Source organism: Anomaloglossus baeobatrachus, chromosome 2, assembly GCF_048569485.1.
Source record: "Anomaloglossus baeobatrachus isolate aAnoBae1 chromosome 2, aAnoBae1.hap1, whole genome shotgun sequence".
Lineage (NCBI taxonomy): Eukaryota > Metazoa > Chordata > Amphibia > Anura > Aromobatidae > Anomaloglossus > Anomaloglossus baeobatrachus.
The window spans coordinates 99,384,811-99,404,513 of NC_134354.1; the positions used below are offsets into that span (position 1 = coordinate 99,384,811).

General features: G+C 44.4%; 2 long non-coding RNA genes across 2 annotated transcripts in view; one reads left to right on the forward strand and one right to left on the reverse strand.

The window, feature by feature from the left end:
* LOC142283911 (uncharacterized) overlaps positions 1 to 19,703 on the forward strand; it is a 79,225-nt gene that overhangs the window by 2,316 nt on the left and 57,206 nt on the right. Inside the window, exon 2 of the long non-coding RNA XR_012745491.1 lies at positions 10,273 to 10,361. This is a non-coding gene — a long non-coding RNA (uncharacterized LOC142283911). The remainder of the gene's footprint in view (positions 1 to 10,272; positions 10,362 to 19,703) is intronic.
* LOC142283900 (uncharacterized) overlaps positions 11,936 to 19,703 on the reverse strand; it is a 75,649-nt gene continuing 67,881 nt past the window's right edge. Inside the window, exon 3 of the long non-coding RNA XR_012745480.1 lies at positions 11,936 to 12,506. This is a non-coding gene — a long non-coding RNA (uncharacterized LOC142283900). The remainder of the gene's footprint in view (positions 12,507 to 19,703) is intronic.

The following is a 19,703-nucleotide window of genomic DNA, read 5'->3' on the forward strand; positions in this document are numbered from 1 at the left end:
AAGAGAGTGCATCAGCCACTGTTATCACCAGACGAGCATTTGGCGGTGTTGGTGTTACACTGTGGTCAGGTGTGTCTAGTCAGTACAGAACGGTCCTACATTGTGTGAATGGTACAGTGACAAGCCCCTACTGCTTGAGTAACACCATTAATCCAGTCATTGTGCCTCTGCATGAACAACAAAGGCCTAATTTAATCTTCATGGATGACAATGCTCCAGCTCATCAAGGTCACATCATTAGGGAACGGCTGCTAGATACTGGGGCTCCTCAAATCGAGCGGGCTGCACTTTCTCCAGACCTGATTCCCATAGAAAACCTATGGGCTCAGCTAAGTCACCCTGTAGAGGCTTTTACCTGCACCCCAGAACCTCAATGACCTGAGGGCCGCCCTACAAGAAGAGTGGGATGCCATGCCTCCGCAGACAATAACTCCACTTGTGAACAGCAGGAGACGTTGATGTAAAGGTGTAGTTGATGCTCGAGGCCACATTTATTTATTTTACTCACATGTATAGCGCTATTAATTCCACAGCACTTTACACACATCATCACTGTCCCCATTTGGGCTCATAATCTAAATTCCCTATCAGTTTGTCTTTGCACATGACAAGTTATTGAGACACTGACATTTTCACCTTTGTTGTTGGTTTTTGATTCAATAAATTGTTTGGGATGAGGAAATAACCATTGCATGCTTCTACTTAAATGCCCTACTAAAGTATCATGATCAAATATCACTGTTGAGCTAACATTTTACGTTTACCTTAAATTTCATCTGAAAAGCCAATTATATCTAACTTTTATTTAAAGTAGTGTATATATCCATCCTACTCACATACATAAGTATACATACAGTTAAGTCAAGGGGCGACCATGGAAATCATGGGGCCCCATAACAAAAGTCTGAATGGGGCCCCCCCACCTGATAAATAAATACAATAAAATATTAACATAAACAGCATAGAAGTTACTGGGGGGGACATAGAAGTTACTGAGGGCCAGCATACAAGTTACTAGGGGCCAGTGGGGGGGGATACAAGTTACTAGGGGCATATATACACGTTATGAATTAATCTTTATTCTAGCCAGGCTATACATGTACCAGTCCAGTGAGTAGACACTATATATACACTGTATAGACAGTATGTTAACGAAAAATTGCCTCTCCTTCCCTCACTACTCTGCTTTAATTTAATTTACTTTTTCACTACTTCCTTTCTGATGACACTTTGTTTAAAATACCCAATGCAACCTGGGATACTCAAACGTCATTAAGAGGCAGAGACTGTGGTCAATCTGCAGCCTCTGCCCTCTCGCTGAAACAAAGCATCACCAGTGACCTCCATTTCGGAAGCCGGGTTAATCCCTGTTCTATTTAGCATTCACCAACTGTCAATTCCAACAGATGCGCAGTAGAATCTTGTCACTGTGCACTATTCTTCTCAGTGCACAATGAAAGTGCACTCCTTCGCCGCTCTGATCAGAAGTGACATCACTTGCTGGGATGATGCTGGTTTCTGCTTGCTCGTTCTTTACTTACCATGTGCACTGACCGTGCGGTCTGTTGCCAGCTTGTCACTTGTAATCAGAGTCGGCAAGTGAGTGCGCTGCCATTGTGCACTGAGAAGAATTCTGCACAGTTACAAGATTCTACTGAGCATCTGTAGTAATTGACAGCCGGCGTATACTCAATAGAGCAGGGACGAGTCGAGCCCCGGAAATGGATGTCACTGATGACAATTAATTTTTGGGAGGGGGCAGAGGCTGCAGCAGTGTCCGCAGTGACAGCCTCTGCCCCCTGATCATGACTTGTTTGAGCCTCCTAGCATGCAGTGGGATCCTCAAATGAAGCAACATCAAAGAGGAAATATAAAATATAATGCATTTAGAGTAGTGAGGGAGGGATAGGGAATTTATAATTACAGTACTGTATATTAGAAAAATATTAAATTGCGAATTTAGATAGATATTTAGGAGTAAAATGAAATTTTCGTTTCGGACTATTCCACTGCGTAACATCAAATACATTTTCATACCTTTACAGTTTCAGGTCTTATCCTTAGAACAGGCCATTATAACATCAGGAGATCCATCTATCGGCCGACTATGTAATAGTGTGACAGTGTTGTACCAATGACGTGTATAGAACAACGCTCTAATACCTTCAAGAACCTCTTAAAAAAGTGCAAACCAGTGGCAGCCAAAGTAACAGTGCCTGGAGCTCGCTGAGCACTGCAGTGCCTGGAGCTCGCTGAGCACCGCAGTGCCTGACGCTCGCTGAGCACCGCAGTGCCTGACGCTCGCTGAGCACCGCAGTGCCTGACGCTCGCTGAGCACCACAGTGCCTGACGCTTGCTGAGCACCACAGTGCCTGTGTAGAACCCATGAACCCATTAGGGCACTACTAGGTACTTAGAATACCAAAAAGGGGTAGAATAGGATGTAATTAATTAGTAGACCAAACGATATACATCCATAAAAATTAACTTTTATTACGTAATTAATTAAAACAACATCACATTTGAACACTCAAAACAATTACACACAATGTGCGTGTGATGTGTGATAAATACACACTAGGCAGGAGGTATTGAGATCGGTGATCTGGGACTAATGTGCAGTTGTGGAATGAAGATAGAAATAGCTATCCAAAATAGGGGACTCTGGGGGAATTGCTCTCCCTCTATTCAGTCCTACCTAACAATGGGGTTTTAAGCACCCTAAATGTCTGGTGCCCCCATTCCACGATGGCTATCCCTTGTTATCCCTCACTACCTCATAAGATACCCACCACCGACCTCCAAAAAAGTGCTTGTGCAAGTAAACCTGGTACACATAACATTCACACCAGAATGGGAATATGTCATGTATAGTTCTTGACCTATATAGTTCTATATATGTCATGTTCATGTATAGTTCTTCCTGCTGAGAACTTGTCACTCAGGTGACCAATATATTTCTTGATATTTATAGCCCTATATTATTATACATAAACGATAAAGTCACATTAATCGTATCAATGGGGTATATTACTGTTACGTGGAAGTTCTCCTGGGCTACATGAAGGATCCACATTTCTGGGTGTACATTCCCATAACCGAGTTCCTGTTAAGGGCAAGCAAGTATTGTATAGTTTAGGAGAATCTATTCTTCCCAACGCGTTTCCCCCCATTATTGGGGTTCATGAGGGGAATCAGAGATAGCTATCAGGGGCTCAGTCGCATCCTGATTGCTCAAAGTGCCACCTGAAAGGAAAAAATTGGATACATAGAACCAGAAATCCTTCCATTTGTGGATAGAAATGCCATATGTTAAATGTCTTACCCCATAGAGAGAGTCCCACAAAGTCGTCAGGTGCCCAGTCACGATGTCCCATTAAGCCAGACCAGGGTCTACCACTACTAGGTACTGCATCCTGACAAAGATGCAGGGCCTACCCCCAGGGACCTGGAACCTCAGTGTCGGTACCACCAAAACACATAAGTTCCCAGCTTCCCTCTCCCAATTAGGGGTGACTGACTAGTCCGGGACCCAATGGATGGCCACCAGAGGTGGAGCTGGTCCAGGACACTAGACGACAACCCAGTGGGAGGGGACAGACAGTACGACAAAGGAGTCCGGTAGTGGCAGTTGAAGGGAACGGACGTGTCTCCAGACGGGGTCATGTAGCAGTGACCTAGGTGGCGTAGGAGAGTGGTTGCCAGTGAGGGTACAGCCAGGTACCCCTGGAACCAGAGCACCGACAGGGCCCTAGGTCAGGCAAAAGCTTCAGGCAACCTGACAAATACCTGCACAGTGAGGGGACCTTCAAGAACCTCACTGACCCAAGAATCCGGGGGCACCAGCAGTAAAGATTGAGCCAGGAACAACCGGAACAGAACACCGACCCTACAGGGTTCACACTGCCCGCCGTACGTATGAGAGACTGCCGATAGACAGTTAGGGACCCACAGACACTACAAGCTACGGGATCCCACCAACCAGTGAGAGGTGAAGGGGAAAGAGACCACCAGGTTACCACAGCGGCATTGGGACCAAAGGCACCAGGGATCTGAACCAGCCGTCCTCAGCGCCTCAGCTCAACACCACTGTGAGTAAAAACAGAAGTTGCACTGCATCCCCATCGTGTGGTCTCCCTTCTTTCTGCGCCGGCTCCCACCATCCACTCCCTGGGGCCCAGCCCTACTTGCGGAGAGCCTAACATCCAGGCTGCCATCACCATCAGCCCCAGTGATTACAGACTGTGCAGGTCTTCCCTCACCATAACCGCAACCCACAAGTGGCGTACTATACAAACTCTTTCATCTCCCCTGTATATAAATCCCCTTTAAAAAGCGACCCTCAGGGTCATGGAACCGGGCATCGGCCGTTCCACAACCATGACACACAGGGGCGTAACGACCGCAGGTCGCAGAGGTTGCCACTGCGACCGGACACTGGGTGTAGGGGGCCCACTGGCCCCAGCCCCTGATCCAGATAGATGTGTGTCGGAGGCTGCTCGTGACACTGACACACGCTGGTCAGTGCCGGCATGCCAGCGGTGCAGGAGGACGCCGGGGGAGCACAGGGTAGGTGAGTACCATGGCCACCAGTCGCACAGGGCCCCTTCCAGCAGACAGCAGATGGGGCCCCGCAGGGAGCAGCAGATCACTGTCATTTGCTGCTCCTGTGGTGCACAGGCTCCAGCTCTGGGCGCCCTCCACTCCTCTGTCTTGTCTGCTCCCGTCTTCACCACACAGAGAGGGGAGAGGGGCCTGCACTGCTGCGGCTGAAGAAGCTGCTTCTAAAGACCCTTTGAACTCCATGAGGCCAAGAAGGAGGTGAGTATAATGTGAATTATGTGTTATGTGCTGCCTGCTGAATGTGTTATGTATAAGGTATATGTGTCATGTATAGTGTGCAATATGTAGCTGTCTGCCTGTGTATACTATCTGTCTGTATATACTGTCTGTCTGTATATACTGTCTGTCTGTGTATACTGTCTGTCTGTGTATACTATCTGTCTGTGTATACTGTCTGTGTATACTGTCTGTCTGTGTATACTGTCTGTGTATACTGTCTGTCTGTGTATACTATCTGTCTGTGCATACTATCTGTGTATACTATCTGTCTGTGTATACTATCTGTGTGTACTGTCTGTCTGTGGATACTGTCTGTCTGTGGATACTGTCTGTGTATACTGTCTGTCTGTGTATACTGTCTGTCTGTGTATACTGTTTGTATATACTGTCTGTCTGTGCATACTATCTGTGTATACTATCTGTCTGTGTATACTATCTGTGTGTACTGTCTGTCTGTGGATACTGTCTGTCTGTGTATACTGTCTGTGTATACTGTCTGTCTGTGCATACTATCTGTGTATACTATCTGTCTGTGCATACTATCTGTGTATACTATCTGTCTGTGTATACTATCTGTGTATACTGTATGTCTGTGTATACTGTATGTCTGTGTGTACTGTATGTTTGTGTATACTATCTGTCTGTGTGTACTGTCTGTCTGTGTGTACTGTCTGTCTGTGTGTACTGTCTATGTCTATGTGTGTACTGTCTATGTGTGTACTATCTCTGTGTATACTGTCTGTCTGTGTATACTGTCTGTCTCTGTATACTGTCTGTCTGTGTATACTATCTGACTGTGTGTGTACTATCTGTCTGTGTGTACTGTCTGTGTGTACTATCTGTCTGTGTGTACTATCTGTCTGTGTGTACTGTATGTCTGTGCGTACTGTATGTCTGTGCGTACTGTATGTCTGTGTGTACTGTATGTCTGTGTATACTGTATGTCTGTGTATACTGTATGTCCGTGTATACTGTCTGTCTGTGTATACTGTCTGTCTTTGTATACTGTCTGTCCATCCTATCTGTCTGTCTGTACATCCATCCTGTCTGTCTGTCTATCCTATCTATCCATCCTATCTGACTGTCTGTATATCTATCTATCTATCTATCTATCTATCTATCTAATCTATCTATACAAAATTCCATATCCCTCATTATGAAAGTGAACACATAGTACAACCGTTTATTTTTATTGTTTTACTGTGTGCGGCGCGGTGGAGGGCTATATACCAGGTTGAATGGGCTAGTCATACATCAGATTGCATACTCACACACATCAAATCACACTCACACATCAGATCATACACACCACATTTTGGTCATACAATCGCACCAGCACACACTCACCACATCCAGTGATACCACTTGCTTCCAGCCAGCAAGTCCTAGAAGATTCACTGCACGGTGCACAGGGTCACATGATGCATTCCACCCGCAGATCCTGGACGCTCCACTGCACATTGCACAGCGTCACAGGTCCTTAAGTCGCCCAGAAGCAATCAATATCACCGGATGTGGTGAGTGTGTGTGTGATCTGATGTGTGTGTTCCGCAGGTCCAGATGCGTGTCACTGCTCCTGGTCGATGTCTGGTGAGTATGATCGCTGGGTCTTCTTTTTTTGGGGGGTGTCTGCTTTCTATAATTACATAGTTACATAGTTACTTAGGTTGAAAAAAGACCTAGGTCCATCTAGTTCAACCTTCCTCCACCAGTTCAATGAAGTATCCTGCAGTATTCTTTAACTGTTTTAGCTGCACGGACACTTCATTATTGAACCACAACTAGGCCTTATTTTCGCGGGATGTCTTATATTTAGGCCTTGCTGAAAACTCCTGCTAGGTCTTATTTTCGGGCGAGGTCATTTTTTTTAGGGAAACACGGTAATACCACCACTGTGCCCCTTACATGGTAAAATGCCTCCTTTGTGCCCTCCAGATGGTAAAAAATATTAATGGTAGAAAATATGAATGCCCTGAGCAAGTGTCCTAGAAAAGTGTCCACATTTTGCTCCTAGGAAAGTGATAATAATGCCCCATGTGCTCCTTTGATGGTTACAATACCCTGAGTGCCCCTATAACAGTAATGGTTCTTAAGTGCCTTCTTAACATTTAATAATGTCTCCTAAGTCTCCCCATGTACACCTCCCCTATACACAGTATGATGCAACTACACCTCTACCATAGACAGTATGATGGGTCCACTGCTCCCCCCAAAACAATAGTCCACACACTGTATAATGGCCACCACAGTAGCCGAAACACTGATTGTCCCAACAGTAGTCCCCACATTGTATAATGGCTTCTACAGTAGTCCCCACACTGTATGAGAACCCCCAAAGTAGTCCCCACAGTATATGACAGCCCCCCACATTAGCTCTCATCCTGTATAAGTGCCCTCCGTACCGTATACGTGCCCATTACACTGCATAACTGGAACGGGGGATCTGCATTTCCTGGGGGGGGATAAACTTAGCCCAAACCGTGTCTCCCCTAAAATAAGCCCTCTCCTGAAAATAAGACCTAGTGCTTTTTTCGGGGCAAAAAAAAATATAAGACACTGTCTTATTTTCTTTTTTTTTTAAATCAGATCTTTTTTTATTAAATCATAAGGGATCAATACAGAGAATATTTCACTTTTCATATAACTGATAACAATAAACAGATAAACACATGTGATTTATAAATCAGGTTCTTTCTCTGCATGTATGTAAATATAATAATAGAGTTCTCAAATCATAATTATATTATATAGCTTGAGCCTACAAACCTCGTGGCTCTACAAATAAACAAAACTTAAATTATGCAATAATGCCTCAAACTAACAGGAACACCTCCTCCATCAGCCGTGTCGCTCCACATCATATTGCTATACTCTCCCGCCCCTCCCTCTCTGTGCAGTCATCCATGAAACCGTTCCAGTCCTCTCTCACCTCTTCATTCAAAGTCCACTTCGCCACAGAAAAAAACTAGTTTTAATTCCCTTCCTCACACATGCCATCACTGCAGGCACAACAGGAACCGGTCCAGCATTGCATCCCGAACCAGTGCACTAGAGGGTAGGCCCTGCAACTCCATCCATGGCCGCCAAATGCTGTAAAACTTTTTCAATGTTTTTCTTTTTAAATAAACTCCCCTTTCCAATCTTATGACGTTATTTAATTTGTTTTTGAGCTCTGGTAATGTTGGTGGTAGAGGGTCTAACCAGTGATATGCAAGTAGCTTTCTTGCTTGGTACAAGATACGGGCTATTCCCAGAGCTGTTGGAGAATCCGGATCCACTTCTCCTTCCCACAGACTCAACAGGCACAGGCGGGGCGACGGTTGTATTATGATATGATATATTTGATCTATAAGTCCCAGGGTTTGGTTCCAGAAATCACCAATGTGTCCACACTCCCACATAACATGCATCAAATGGGCATCATCCTGTCCACACCTAACACACTGTTTGTTTGGTCTGAGTCCCATCTTAAATAGTAGACTGGGAGTTTTATATACCCTGTGGATGAGATATATTTGAGACAGCTTTTGGCACTCCGATACCGCCAGTTTAGGAACTTGTTCCAATATATCAGACCACTGGCCTTCCGTCAGGGGACCGACGTCTCGTTCCCATTTGCTTTTAACAATCAATGGATGTGTTTCCAGATGGGCAGGTAGTAATTTTTTATATAGTTCCGAAATAAGACCCTTAGAGGACTCAGATGTAAGCAGCCTATGTAATGTTTAATTATGTGTCACTGTTACCGGGTTTGTCCTCCCCTGTCTTTCCAGTGCGTGTGTAATACTTATATATGTTCTGAGGATTTCGATAGCGTAGGGCAATGACAATCAGAGACGAGTTCTTGGTACAAGATATTTTATAATATGTAACCACGGTAGATACACAACGGAAAACACAGCGGTACAAATACACACAATACTTTCCCGAAACGGAGCGAAGGGAATTCCCGGGGCCACGCACCGGACTCCCCCAGGGAGACCACCAGAGCGAACCCCTATACAGGGACTGTCCGGCAATCACCCCGGAAGGTCTAAATGCGCAGCAGCCGGAACACAAGGGGCAAGCGGTAAAAGTCCAGGAGTGTCCGTACGGGATGAATGTCCAGAGTGGTTACGAACCAGAGAGAACCGGGCAGAGTGCTGACTGAAGATGGCAGACGGAATCCGGGCACAGCTTGAGAAACCGGGTAAGGTCCAGAGTCGGTCGGTCGGTAGTCTTTAGGAGGATCCAAAGGCAAAACAGGATTAGCAGCAGCAAAGCAGGAGCACACAGCAAGCAGTATACTCAGGCACTGGACTAGGCTTAGAGGCGGCCTTTTAAGCAGCTGGACAGGAAGTAGGGCAACAGAACAGTAAACTCCATGTTAACCGAGGGCAAGCTCATTCAAAAGAGAACTGGAAAACCTGGAAACCTGACAGCGTGTCTCAGCTGCAAATACTGATAAAAGAAGACATGCGGAAGGTGAAACTCCATTCTCAGTTGTTCAAAGCTTTTAAGAGTATTATTTTGTAGTACTTGTGACACTAAATGGATCCCTTTATCCTTCCATCCTCTGAACCCTACTAATTTTTTAATTTCTGGCAAGTCGGGGTTCTGCCACAGTGGCCAGAGCTCCGTAGGTCCGCTTATCCCCAAAAGAGACTTACCCCTGTCCCACACCCGGAATATCATAGCCAGTGTGGGATATCGTGCCCCATTTATCTGTCTTTGTCCCACATCCAACCGGCAACCTGGGTACTTCCATACTGATCCCTCTCTCACTATATCACCACTGGTATCATACCCTCCTTCTTTGCCCTAACCCCTCAGATGTTGCATCTGGGAGGCTATATAGTATATATATGGGTTTGGTACCGCCAGTCCTCCCTCCTCCTTTCCCCGCTGTAGCACTTCCAGTCGAATCCTAGCTTGCTTTTTCTTCCAAATAAGTTCCCGGAATATTGTATTAATTTTTACAAAAAATTCCCTACATATCCACACTGGAGAATTATGTATAAGGTATAGTAATTGTGGCATCATTACCATTTTAATTAAATTGGATCTGCCGATATTTGATAGCGGCAAACGGCACCAGGTATGCACTTTTGCTCTGAATCGCTATAACAGGGGTTCCAGATTTAGGGCCTGGAAATCCTTCGGGATTGGGCTGACAATTACTCCCAGATATTTAAACTCCCAGACCACAGGAACTGGAATCTGTAAGTCCGAAAAGTCACACTGTCTTATTTTCAGGGAAACACGGTATGTAGGGCAGTAAGAGGGGCACGTTTTTTGTGCCACATAGCTGGTGCGGTAATAAGGACACATACGGCAGCAGCGGCTCAGTATTGGGGTATCAGGAGGATGAGGAGTTTGTGCAGGTTGGGAATAGATGGGACGGGGTCGGAAATGTGAGGTCAAATGTGTCTGTTTTTGTAATCTCTGCAGATGAGTTCTTCCTGGAAGAAGTTATGTCAGCCTGGACCAGATAGAAAAGATGGGAAAAGTGAATAAGTCCATCCGAAAGAACATCAGCTGTAAGTCACCATCTATAACTGTACTGTGATCTCTTGTATGTCATGCAGCACCGATATCTACCGCTATATAGTCACCATACAGTGGTAATATCAGTGTCATCTGCCGAGGTTCCACTATACCCACGATTAGGCTGCGCTACTGTAGTAATCATGGTTATCTTGTTAGGGGCCCACTCTGATGTTTTACCCCCCTGAGCTGAACCCCTAGCTACTTCTATATTCTAATCATGAATCGTGGTATCTATTAAAGGGGCCCACTGGGAATCTTTCCCCCAGGGCCCACAAAAACCTGGAGCCGGCTCTGCATCTGGCATTTGCCAGAGTTGCTATATGGCCAGTCCGGCCCTGATTACAGCTCCTGTCATTGTGCTCCTCTGATACTGTCCCTGGCATTGTGCTCCTTGTGCCACTGCTGCTGCACCTGGCATTGTGACCCTTACCCCTTTACTACTACGCATTGCAACACTTTGATGTTGTGTCTGTGGGATAAAATTTTCTTTCCATGTAATAATCGCATGAACTCCCACAGATCCAACATCAAAGTGGGGTTCATGCTCCATGGTTTATCACGGCATGCAACTTTAGTCCATGGAAAGAAAATTACACTCAAAATCACCCCTATTGAGCAGATACCTTCACACGTTCCTGATAGAATAAATGTCCTAAATAAAAAAGAGACTTTTTGGATATACAAACTCAACACCCTTAAACCCTGGGGTCTTAATGAAATTACTGATTTATTCCATTGAGTATGATATATGATGTATTGTTTTTAAATTTCTTGTTTTATTATATCTATTTTATACCTTTGACAATGTTGTCAGGTTTTCCCCCCCTTGATATAATTTACTTCTGATTTTATTATCAAATTTTTTATATTGGCATTTTATAGGCTACGGTGTGTATATATATATTTTATATATATTTTTTATGTGATCTTATGAGTATATATTTTTATATATTTATACTAAAATATTTTTATGTGGTCTTATGAGTACAATTTTAGTGTAATAATATTATATTGATACCTCTCTATGAGCATTGTTTTATGCCAACACCCTCTGTACACTGAACATATATTCTGGTCCACTTTTATACCTTTCCGTTATATTTATTATCTTTCTTCTTCTCACATGATATATCCCAATCCAGTCCTAATCTAGCCTGCCCTTTGGTTGGGGTAGCGGGTTTTCTCAGTGCTATACCTAGCGGTATTAGTACACAGACTTGTCCAAGTTCCCGGCTTTCTGCGAGGACGGTGATTCTATTTTATGTTTACATGCATGATCAGGTGGTCAGGGCTATCGGAAGGTAGTCTTCACCTCCACCTTCATTTTTCTATGTTTCACATCTGTTTTATTATTCCTTATATGTTGACACACACCATATCTCTATTGTCGGGTAGCACACATGCGCCCTGTCTTGTTTCCCACGCTTATGAATTCCTTTAACCTGCTTGCCCCTGATACATATCCTCGGCGCAGGCGCGGTGGATTTTTTTCCCACGCTATTGAACTTTGGTGAACCGCTGTCAGTGATGAGGATCTGTAGCGGTTTCACACACTTTTCCCACTATCCTCATTCCTGGTTCTTTCTAGTGAGATAAATCCACATATATCTGCCCTAGTTTCAAATTCTATTATAGATCGCTCCACCTCCTGCTCCATAGCTGTTCTTTTTGGTTATGTTTTTTTCTTATGGAAAAAGAACACATGCCTTGGTGGCTACACTGGATCTTCTCTACCTTGCATATCATTAACGTGCCACATGAATTACAAGTATATGTGGGTTCTGGTCCCTACACACATACTATCTTATATATAATTCACATCCTTAGATATATTTTTGCTCACACGCATCACAATAAATGCACACATTTTTTGAACAAATTTTATTTATTTCATGTGATTTTTTTGTACGTATATATCTCTATATCTTTATTTTTAGTTTTATAAATGCATCCATGATGTCATGATTTTACTGCATTGCTTCGTTGTTTCCCGCCCGTTTTTTTCCAAGTGGGATGGTTCTGGTGACGTCAATGCGGCTATTTAATGTATGTCTGCTGTCACAGTTGTAGATTTGATGTTTCTTTTATGCTTGTCGGTCCTGAAGAAGGGAGTAGAGCTCCTGAAACGCGTAGACCTATGCCAATAATAAAGACACGTTAATCTGATATTCATAGTGATTTTTGGCGCGGCATTATCACTCCTCTCTACTGTTCTCTGTTATAGTGACGTCACACGGCAGGCGGCCAATAGCGGCGGAGGGGCGGAGATGAGCAGGATGTAAACATCCCGCCCACCTCCTTCCTTCCTTAGAGCCGCCGGCGGCAGGTAAGGTGAAGTTCCTCGCTCCTGCGGCGTAACACACAGCGATGTGTGCTGCCGCAGGAACGAGGAACAGCATCGTACCTGTCGCGGCAGCATAATTATGGAAAAGTCGGAGCCTGCAACGATGATACGGTAACGACGCTTTTGCGCTCGTTAATCGTATGATCTAGAATTTACACACAACGATGTCGAAAGTGACGCCGGATGAGCGTCACTTTCAATTTGACCCCACCGACATCGCACGTGCGATGTTGCAACGTGCAAAGTCGCCCTTACACTCCACCGGAAAAGACACCCTAACCAGCACTCTATCATTACACTCCACCGGAAAAGACACCCTACCCAGCACTCTATCATTGCACTCCACCGGGACAGACACCCTACCCAGCACTCTATCATTACACTCCACCGGAAAAGACACCCTACCCAGCACTCTATCATTGCACTCCACCGGGACAGACACCCTATCCAGCACTCTATCATTGCACTCCACCAGGACAGACACCCTACCCAGCACTCTATCATTGCACTCCACTGGGAAAGACACCATAGTTTACAAGACCAACATAGATGGGATTGGCTGTAATCGAGAATCGTGTACATAAAAATATAAATATATGAGGTATTGGTTAATATTTTGGCCAAAATACGCAAGCTTACAACCCAACGTCAAGGGTCCTTGTTTTGTGAGTCCCTATGCTAAAAATATAAGCAAAGCCACAGAAAAATTAAAATTTCCCAAAATTTCCTAAGTTCAATATAGCAAAAACAATACTGTTGTATTCACCTGCCCAGGTCACAGAATGTAATGCAGTAACCGGATGGAGTAGCCCTCCTTGATAAATATGGAGGTAACACAGATGCAAAACACTGATGAGACAACCACTCACAACCTGCCAAATCATGGAGGAGGTGATTGCTCAGTATTAACATTGCACACAGAGAAGGCCTGAATAGGGGGCTGGTCACACACATGACGTGCACAGTGCCTGGCTTACAGCTATTAGTGATGCCCATAGTATTAGATTAGGCGAGCTGCCCAGCACTCTGTCAGTGCACCCCACAATCACAGACACCCTAGTTTACAATGCCAACATAGATGGGCTTGGCTACATCCTTTAAAAAAAAAGTGATGTAATATTCAAAAAATATATAATAAATTTATGTGGCATGGGTCAATATTTTGGCCAAAATATACAAGCTCGCAACCCACGTCAAGGGTCCTCATTATCTTGCGAGTCCCTACCTAAAATTAAATGCAAAGCCTCAGAAAAAGGAATTATAATTCCTCGAAAGTTCAATATAGCAAGAAAAAAACCCTAAATCTTTCTGTGGCATTGCTTTTAATTCACCCTTAAAGGGGTTTCCCCACGAATAAAGTTAAACTTAATCAATTGAACAGGATCACAGCTGATTCTTTTTGTGAGGTAAAACATTTCACTTTTTCCTCAAAGAAAGAATAATTTGTGATCTTGTGCTGTAATGTCTGCATAGATTTTTAAGTCCTCCCCTGCCTAGGAGTATGATCAGACTATGTCCCTGTACGGTCAGACACATCCATTACACAGTACATAGCAGGGGCACATATATAGGATTATCTCACCACAGGAACATTTTTTTTTTATTACATGCAATTCTGGAAATTATTATTATTCCAAGATATATTGATTTAAATTTATGCTAAAATTAAGTTTGCTCATGGAAAAACCCCTTTAACTAACTAAAGCTTTTCTCCCCCTAAATGTTGGGATCTGTCTAAGGACATCAGCTCAAAAAGGCTTCCTGGGATAGACTTGGAGCAAAACACTCCAGTAATGCTGGTCCCAAAGAAACCCCGGCCTACACCCTTGAGCCTCAATACAAAGACAGTTTCATAGCTTTAAGGTTGAAAGACACAAGTCTATCAAGTTCATTCTAAAAGCTAATGTGCTGATCCAGAGGAAGGCAAAAACCCCATGAGGCAGATGCTAATTGCCCCATATTAGGGAAAAAATTCCTTCCTGACTCCACGTATGGCAATCAGACTAGTTCCCTGGATCAACATTCCATAACAAAATCTAAAACAATAACCTGCAATATTCTATTATTCACAAAAGGCACATTTATGCCATCCATGAACTTTTTTCTTTCAGCCGAGGTAGTAATGGAGGTGTCAAGTTGACACCTCTCCATTACTAACCCCTGGGGTTGATGCCAGCTGTCAATTCACAGCTGACATCAGCCCCAAAAGTATTAATCTGCTTGCCACCACACAAGGGCACTCAGGAAAAGCTGGGCAAAGCACCAGATTTGGTGCATCTAATGCATGTGCCAATTCTGAAGTGGCTGGGGGCTGCTATTTTTAGGCTGGGAAGGACAAAATAACCATGGGCCTTCCCAGCCTGATAATACCAACCCTCCGCTGTCTGCTTTGCTTTGCCTTGGCTAGCTATAAACATAGGGGGGAGCCCTCTCCATTTTTTTTTAATTTATTTATTTTGTTCACAGCAGCATACAGGCATCTTCCCCATGCAATAAAGTTTGTTAATTGGTTGCACTGCAGCCTTTCAACAAACTTTATTAGCAAATGAACAGCATTCAAACTCAGACACAGGCTTTTTTTTAAAAGTCTGTGTTGGAGTTCGAGCCCTGAACACCCTGTGTCTGGTATGAACTCCGAACTTTACAGTTTGGGTTCACTCATCTCCAGTCATATAACTGACATGCAGACACTTAGCCAATATAATATTAGAACTTGTGAAATATTTTAATCCGGTATCTTGCAGTTTAGTATAAGATATAACATATCTGTTGATAATAGCACTCAAGAGTAAGGGTACCGTCACACTTTAGCGACGCTCCAGCGATCCCACCAGCGATCTGACCTGGTCAGGATCGCTGGTGCGTCGCTACATGGTCGCTGGTGAGCTGTCAATCAGGCAGATCTCACCAGCGACCAGTCATCAGCCCCCAGCCAGCAGCGACGCGTGGAAGCGACGCTGCACTTGGTAACTAAGGTAAATATCGGGTAACCAAGGGCTTGGTTACCCGATATTTACCTTTGTTACCAGTGCACACCGCTTAGCGCTGGCTCCCTGCACTCCTAGCCACAGTACACATCGGGTTAATAAGCAAACCGCTGTGCTTATTTACCCGATCTGTACTCCAGCTACATGTGCAGGGAGCAGGCACTGACAGCGTGAGAGCGGCGGTGCTTGTAACTAATGTAAATATCGGGTAACCAAGGAAAGGGCTTCCCTTGGTTACCCGATATTTACCTTAGTTACAGCTTACCGCAGGCTGCCAGAAGCCGTCTCCGTGCTCCCTGCACATTCAGATCGTTGCTCTCTCGCTGTCACACACAGCGATGTGTGCTTCACAGCGGGAGAGCAAGGTCCAAAAAATGAACCAGCACTGTGTGTAACGAGCAGCGATCTCACAGCAGGGGCCAGATCACTGCTCAGTGTCACACACAGCGAGATCGCTAATGAGGTCACTGCTGCGTCACAAAAACCGTGACTCAGCAGCGATCTTGATAGCGATCTCGCTATGTGTGAAGCACCCCTAATTTACTTCAGTACTTAAGACATTGTCTCCAGCAACAGACAAGAAGAATGTACAAGACAAGATGAGATAAAAGTTCCCTCACACTCCTAGACCTGAAGTGCTGAGATAAAGTCCAAGGACTCCGCCTCTTTATATCCAGATATTCCAGTTCTTAAAATCAGGTATTCAGAGCACCACCGGCGCGGACTGTACTAACTCCACAGTGATCGTGACAAGGTCCCACTCGACCGCCACAGGTCTGATCCTGCGTCCACTTTTGAAACGTGGAGGTTTCAGTCACTCAGTGTTATTAGTAGAAATTCACATATAACAATACATATATACGTATATAAGACAACAAGAAATATTATCTATAGGGGATCATGGGGCGTGTACCTGGGGTGTAGTGTATAATACCCTATCATTTGTCTTCAGTCCACAAATGACTGTTGACACACCTAGTTGGACTCCCTTATACACAATCATGATTTTATATGTAATTCGTATACATTCACCCAAGTTTCCATTCAAGGAGCTCATTGTAACATAAAACAGATATTTTATGGCATTTTTAGGTTTACAATTTTAAAAGAAGGACAAATGGAAATGATACAAATTACCAGGAGACAAAATCCAATAAAGTACAGAAGACAAAAGCCAACAAGGGACCGGAATAAAATATATAAAAAGTCATCTTTGGGTTTCTTAATTAGTATTATGTTTTCTTGGTTTACATAGCTGACATCACCCATTATTAGTCTGCAAGTTATATAATATATAGACCTGTTGTACTGTAATAACATAAGGGTACGTGCCCCTGATCAGGACTCGCTGTGTCCTGGACTCAGCGTGTCCTGACGTTTGGGGCAGAGAGTCTCCTCTGTGGGAGAACACAGGAGACGGCAGCGGCACGTTCCCACAATCAGGGTTCAGGGCACTGCGGTCTTTCACTTGTGTTCTCCCTATGGAGGACACTTGCTACTCTGCAGTAAACAGCTGACATGCTGCGGCTCAGGAAAGCTGCACTGTAGGTCAGTTTTTACTGCGGGACGCAGAGTAGGCACGGGATTTCTAGAAATCCCATCCACTATGCTTGTACTGTGCAACACAGCATTTTGGAGCACGCTGTATCCAAAACGCTGCTAACCCTGATCATGGGGACACAGCCTTAAGGGGGCTATACACGCAACAACATTGCTAACGAGATGTCGTTGGGGTAACGGAATTCGTGACGCACATCCGGCCTCGTTAGCGACGTCGTTGCGTGTGAAACGTAAGAACGACTGCTACCGATCAAAATGACTCACCTAATCCTTGATCGTTGACACGTCGTTCTAATCCCAAATATCGTTGCTGTTGCAGGACGCAGGTTGTTCGTCGTTCCTAAGGCAGCACACATCACTACGTGTGACACCCCAGGAATGAGGAACAACACCTTACCTGCATTCTCCGGCAACGAGGTGGTCGTCAATTCCTTTCGGCTGCTCTCCGCCCATCCGCTTCTATTGGGCGGCTGCTTAGTGACGCCGCTGTGATACTGTACAAACCACCCCCTTAAAAAGGAGGCGGTTCGACGGTAACAGCGACGTCGCTAGGCAGGTAAGTCCGTGTGACAGGTCCTAGCGATGTTGTGTGCCATGGGCAGCAATTTGCCCGTGACGCACAAACGACGGGGGCGGGTGTTTTCACCAGCGACATCGCTAGCAATATCGCTGCGTGTAAAGCCCTCTTAAGAGTTCACTCCTCAAGCAATTTGCACCAGAAATTTTACAAGGGGAACTATTTACTTTAAAAGGGATTTCCCGTCGTGGACAATCATTTTAATATATTTAATATTTAATAAAATGTAATTTTTGTCTTAAAGGGGATGTCCAGGCTTGAGGTTAACGACAGACTTTTGAATCCTAACAGGAACTGCACTGTGCACTGTGAAGATTCGCCTGCGCCAGTAGCGGGCAGTCATGTGACCACAAGTATGTGACTTGCATACATGTGTTCAGGTGCTGACACCTAGAGCAACTGCAGACTATTACCTCAAGCCTGGAAAACCCCTTTAACAAATGAATTAAAATTCTGAAAAAAAAATAATTTACACATAGATTTTTCACATGACTTATAACCAGAAAGCTCATAAAATAAAAATCACTAATTGTTTTGCATATTTTACACTGCACCCTGTATATGAGTCTCCCAAGGAGCTGAAGATACAGGGAGAAGTCACAAGAGACCCTGATTCCAGTGATGTGTCACTTACTGAGCTGTTTGCTGTCATTTTGATAAAATCAATGTTTTCTCTGCTGATCTAGCAGTTATACAGAGCTCATGCATATGCTGGACTACCTGGTAGTACGCCAAGTAGTCCTGTAATAAAACTACACTAAGTAGCTCAGTAATTGACACATCACTGGAATCAGCATCTCTGCCCCTACCTTATGCAGATTAGGTGGCAAAAACATCCTGACAGATTCCCTTTAAAAGATGAGTCAAATTCATTAAGAGGAAATTAATTTTGTGCATCTTATTTCAACGGGCACTTCATGAAGGTTGGTATAGAAAAACACCAGCCTTGATTAAAATGTCACCAAAGGGTTACATGACATTAGCAGATACAGAGCAGGGGAGGGGTATACGTCACCAGGTTCACATCATGGTCCTGGGTTGTCCTTCATCGGCTCTTTTTTCAGTCTGATAAAAATGTAGCATTCTTATCCTGTTTCTCTCCAAAAAGGCAATAAGGGTGCAGGGCTCCACGGTTTATAATCCAAAGGCTCGTTCTTGTCCTTTGTCCTATATAAGAAAGTAATATTGTTGCAGGGCTCCAGGTTTGTATTCCCAGAGCTCCACTTACGTCTTTCTGGCTGCCATAGTTCGGCTCTATCGTCCTGCCTCTATAGTAAAAAAAAGTGGCAAATGGCTGTAAAGCTCCCAGGAGCGGTTTGTTTAGAGCCTTTGATCATTGTGACATCACAACATGATGACATAGGCAAGTGGGTGGGGCACCTTTACTAGTCATCGGGTGTGGTCAGATGTAATTTGCATATTTCATGATGCTATAAACCTCTGATGTCACCACAAGGAGAACAGACATGAACATTCTATTTGGGGCCCGGCTGTCATCATCTAAACCATTCATGACTGTGGCGCACAGATGTCAGTGTTCAGTTTTCTTGTCTAGTTACAAAGCAGAGGACTTAAAGGGGCTTTACACATTGCGACATCGCTACCGATATATCGTCGGGGTCACGTCGTTAGTGACGCAAATCCAGCGCCAGTAGTGACATCGCAGCGTGTGACACCAAGGAGCGACGATCAACGATCGAAAAATCGTTTAAAAACGGTGATCGTTGACACATTGCTCATTTCCTTAATATCGCTGCTGCCACAGGTACGATGTTGTTCGTTGTTCCAGCGGCACCACACATCGCTATGTGTGACACCGCAGGAACGACGGACATCTCCTTACCTGCATCCACCGGCAATGTGG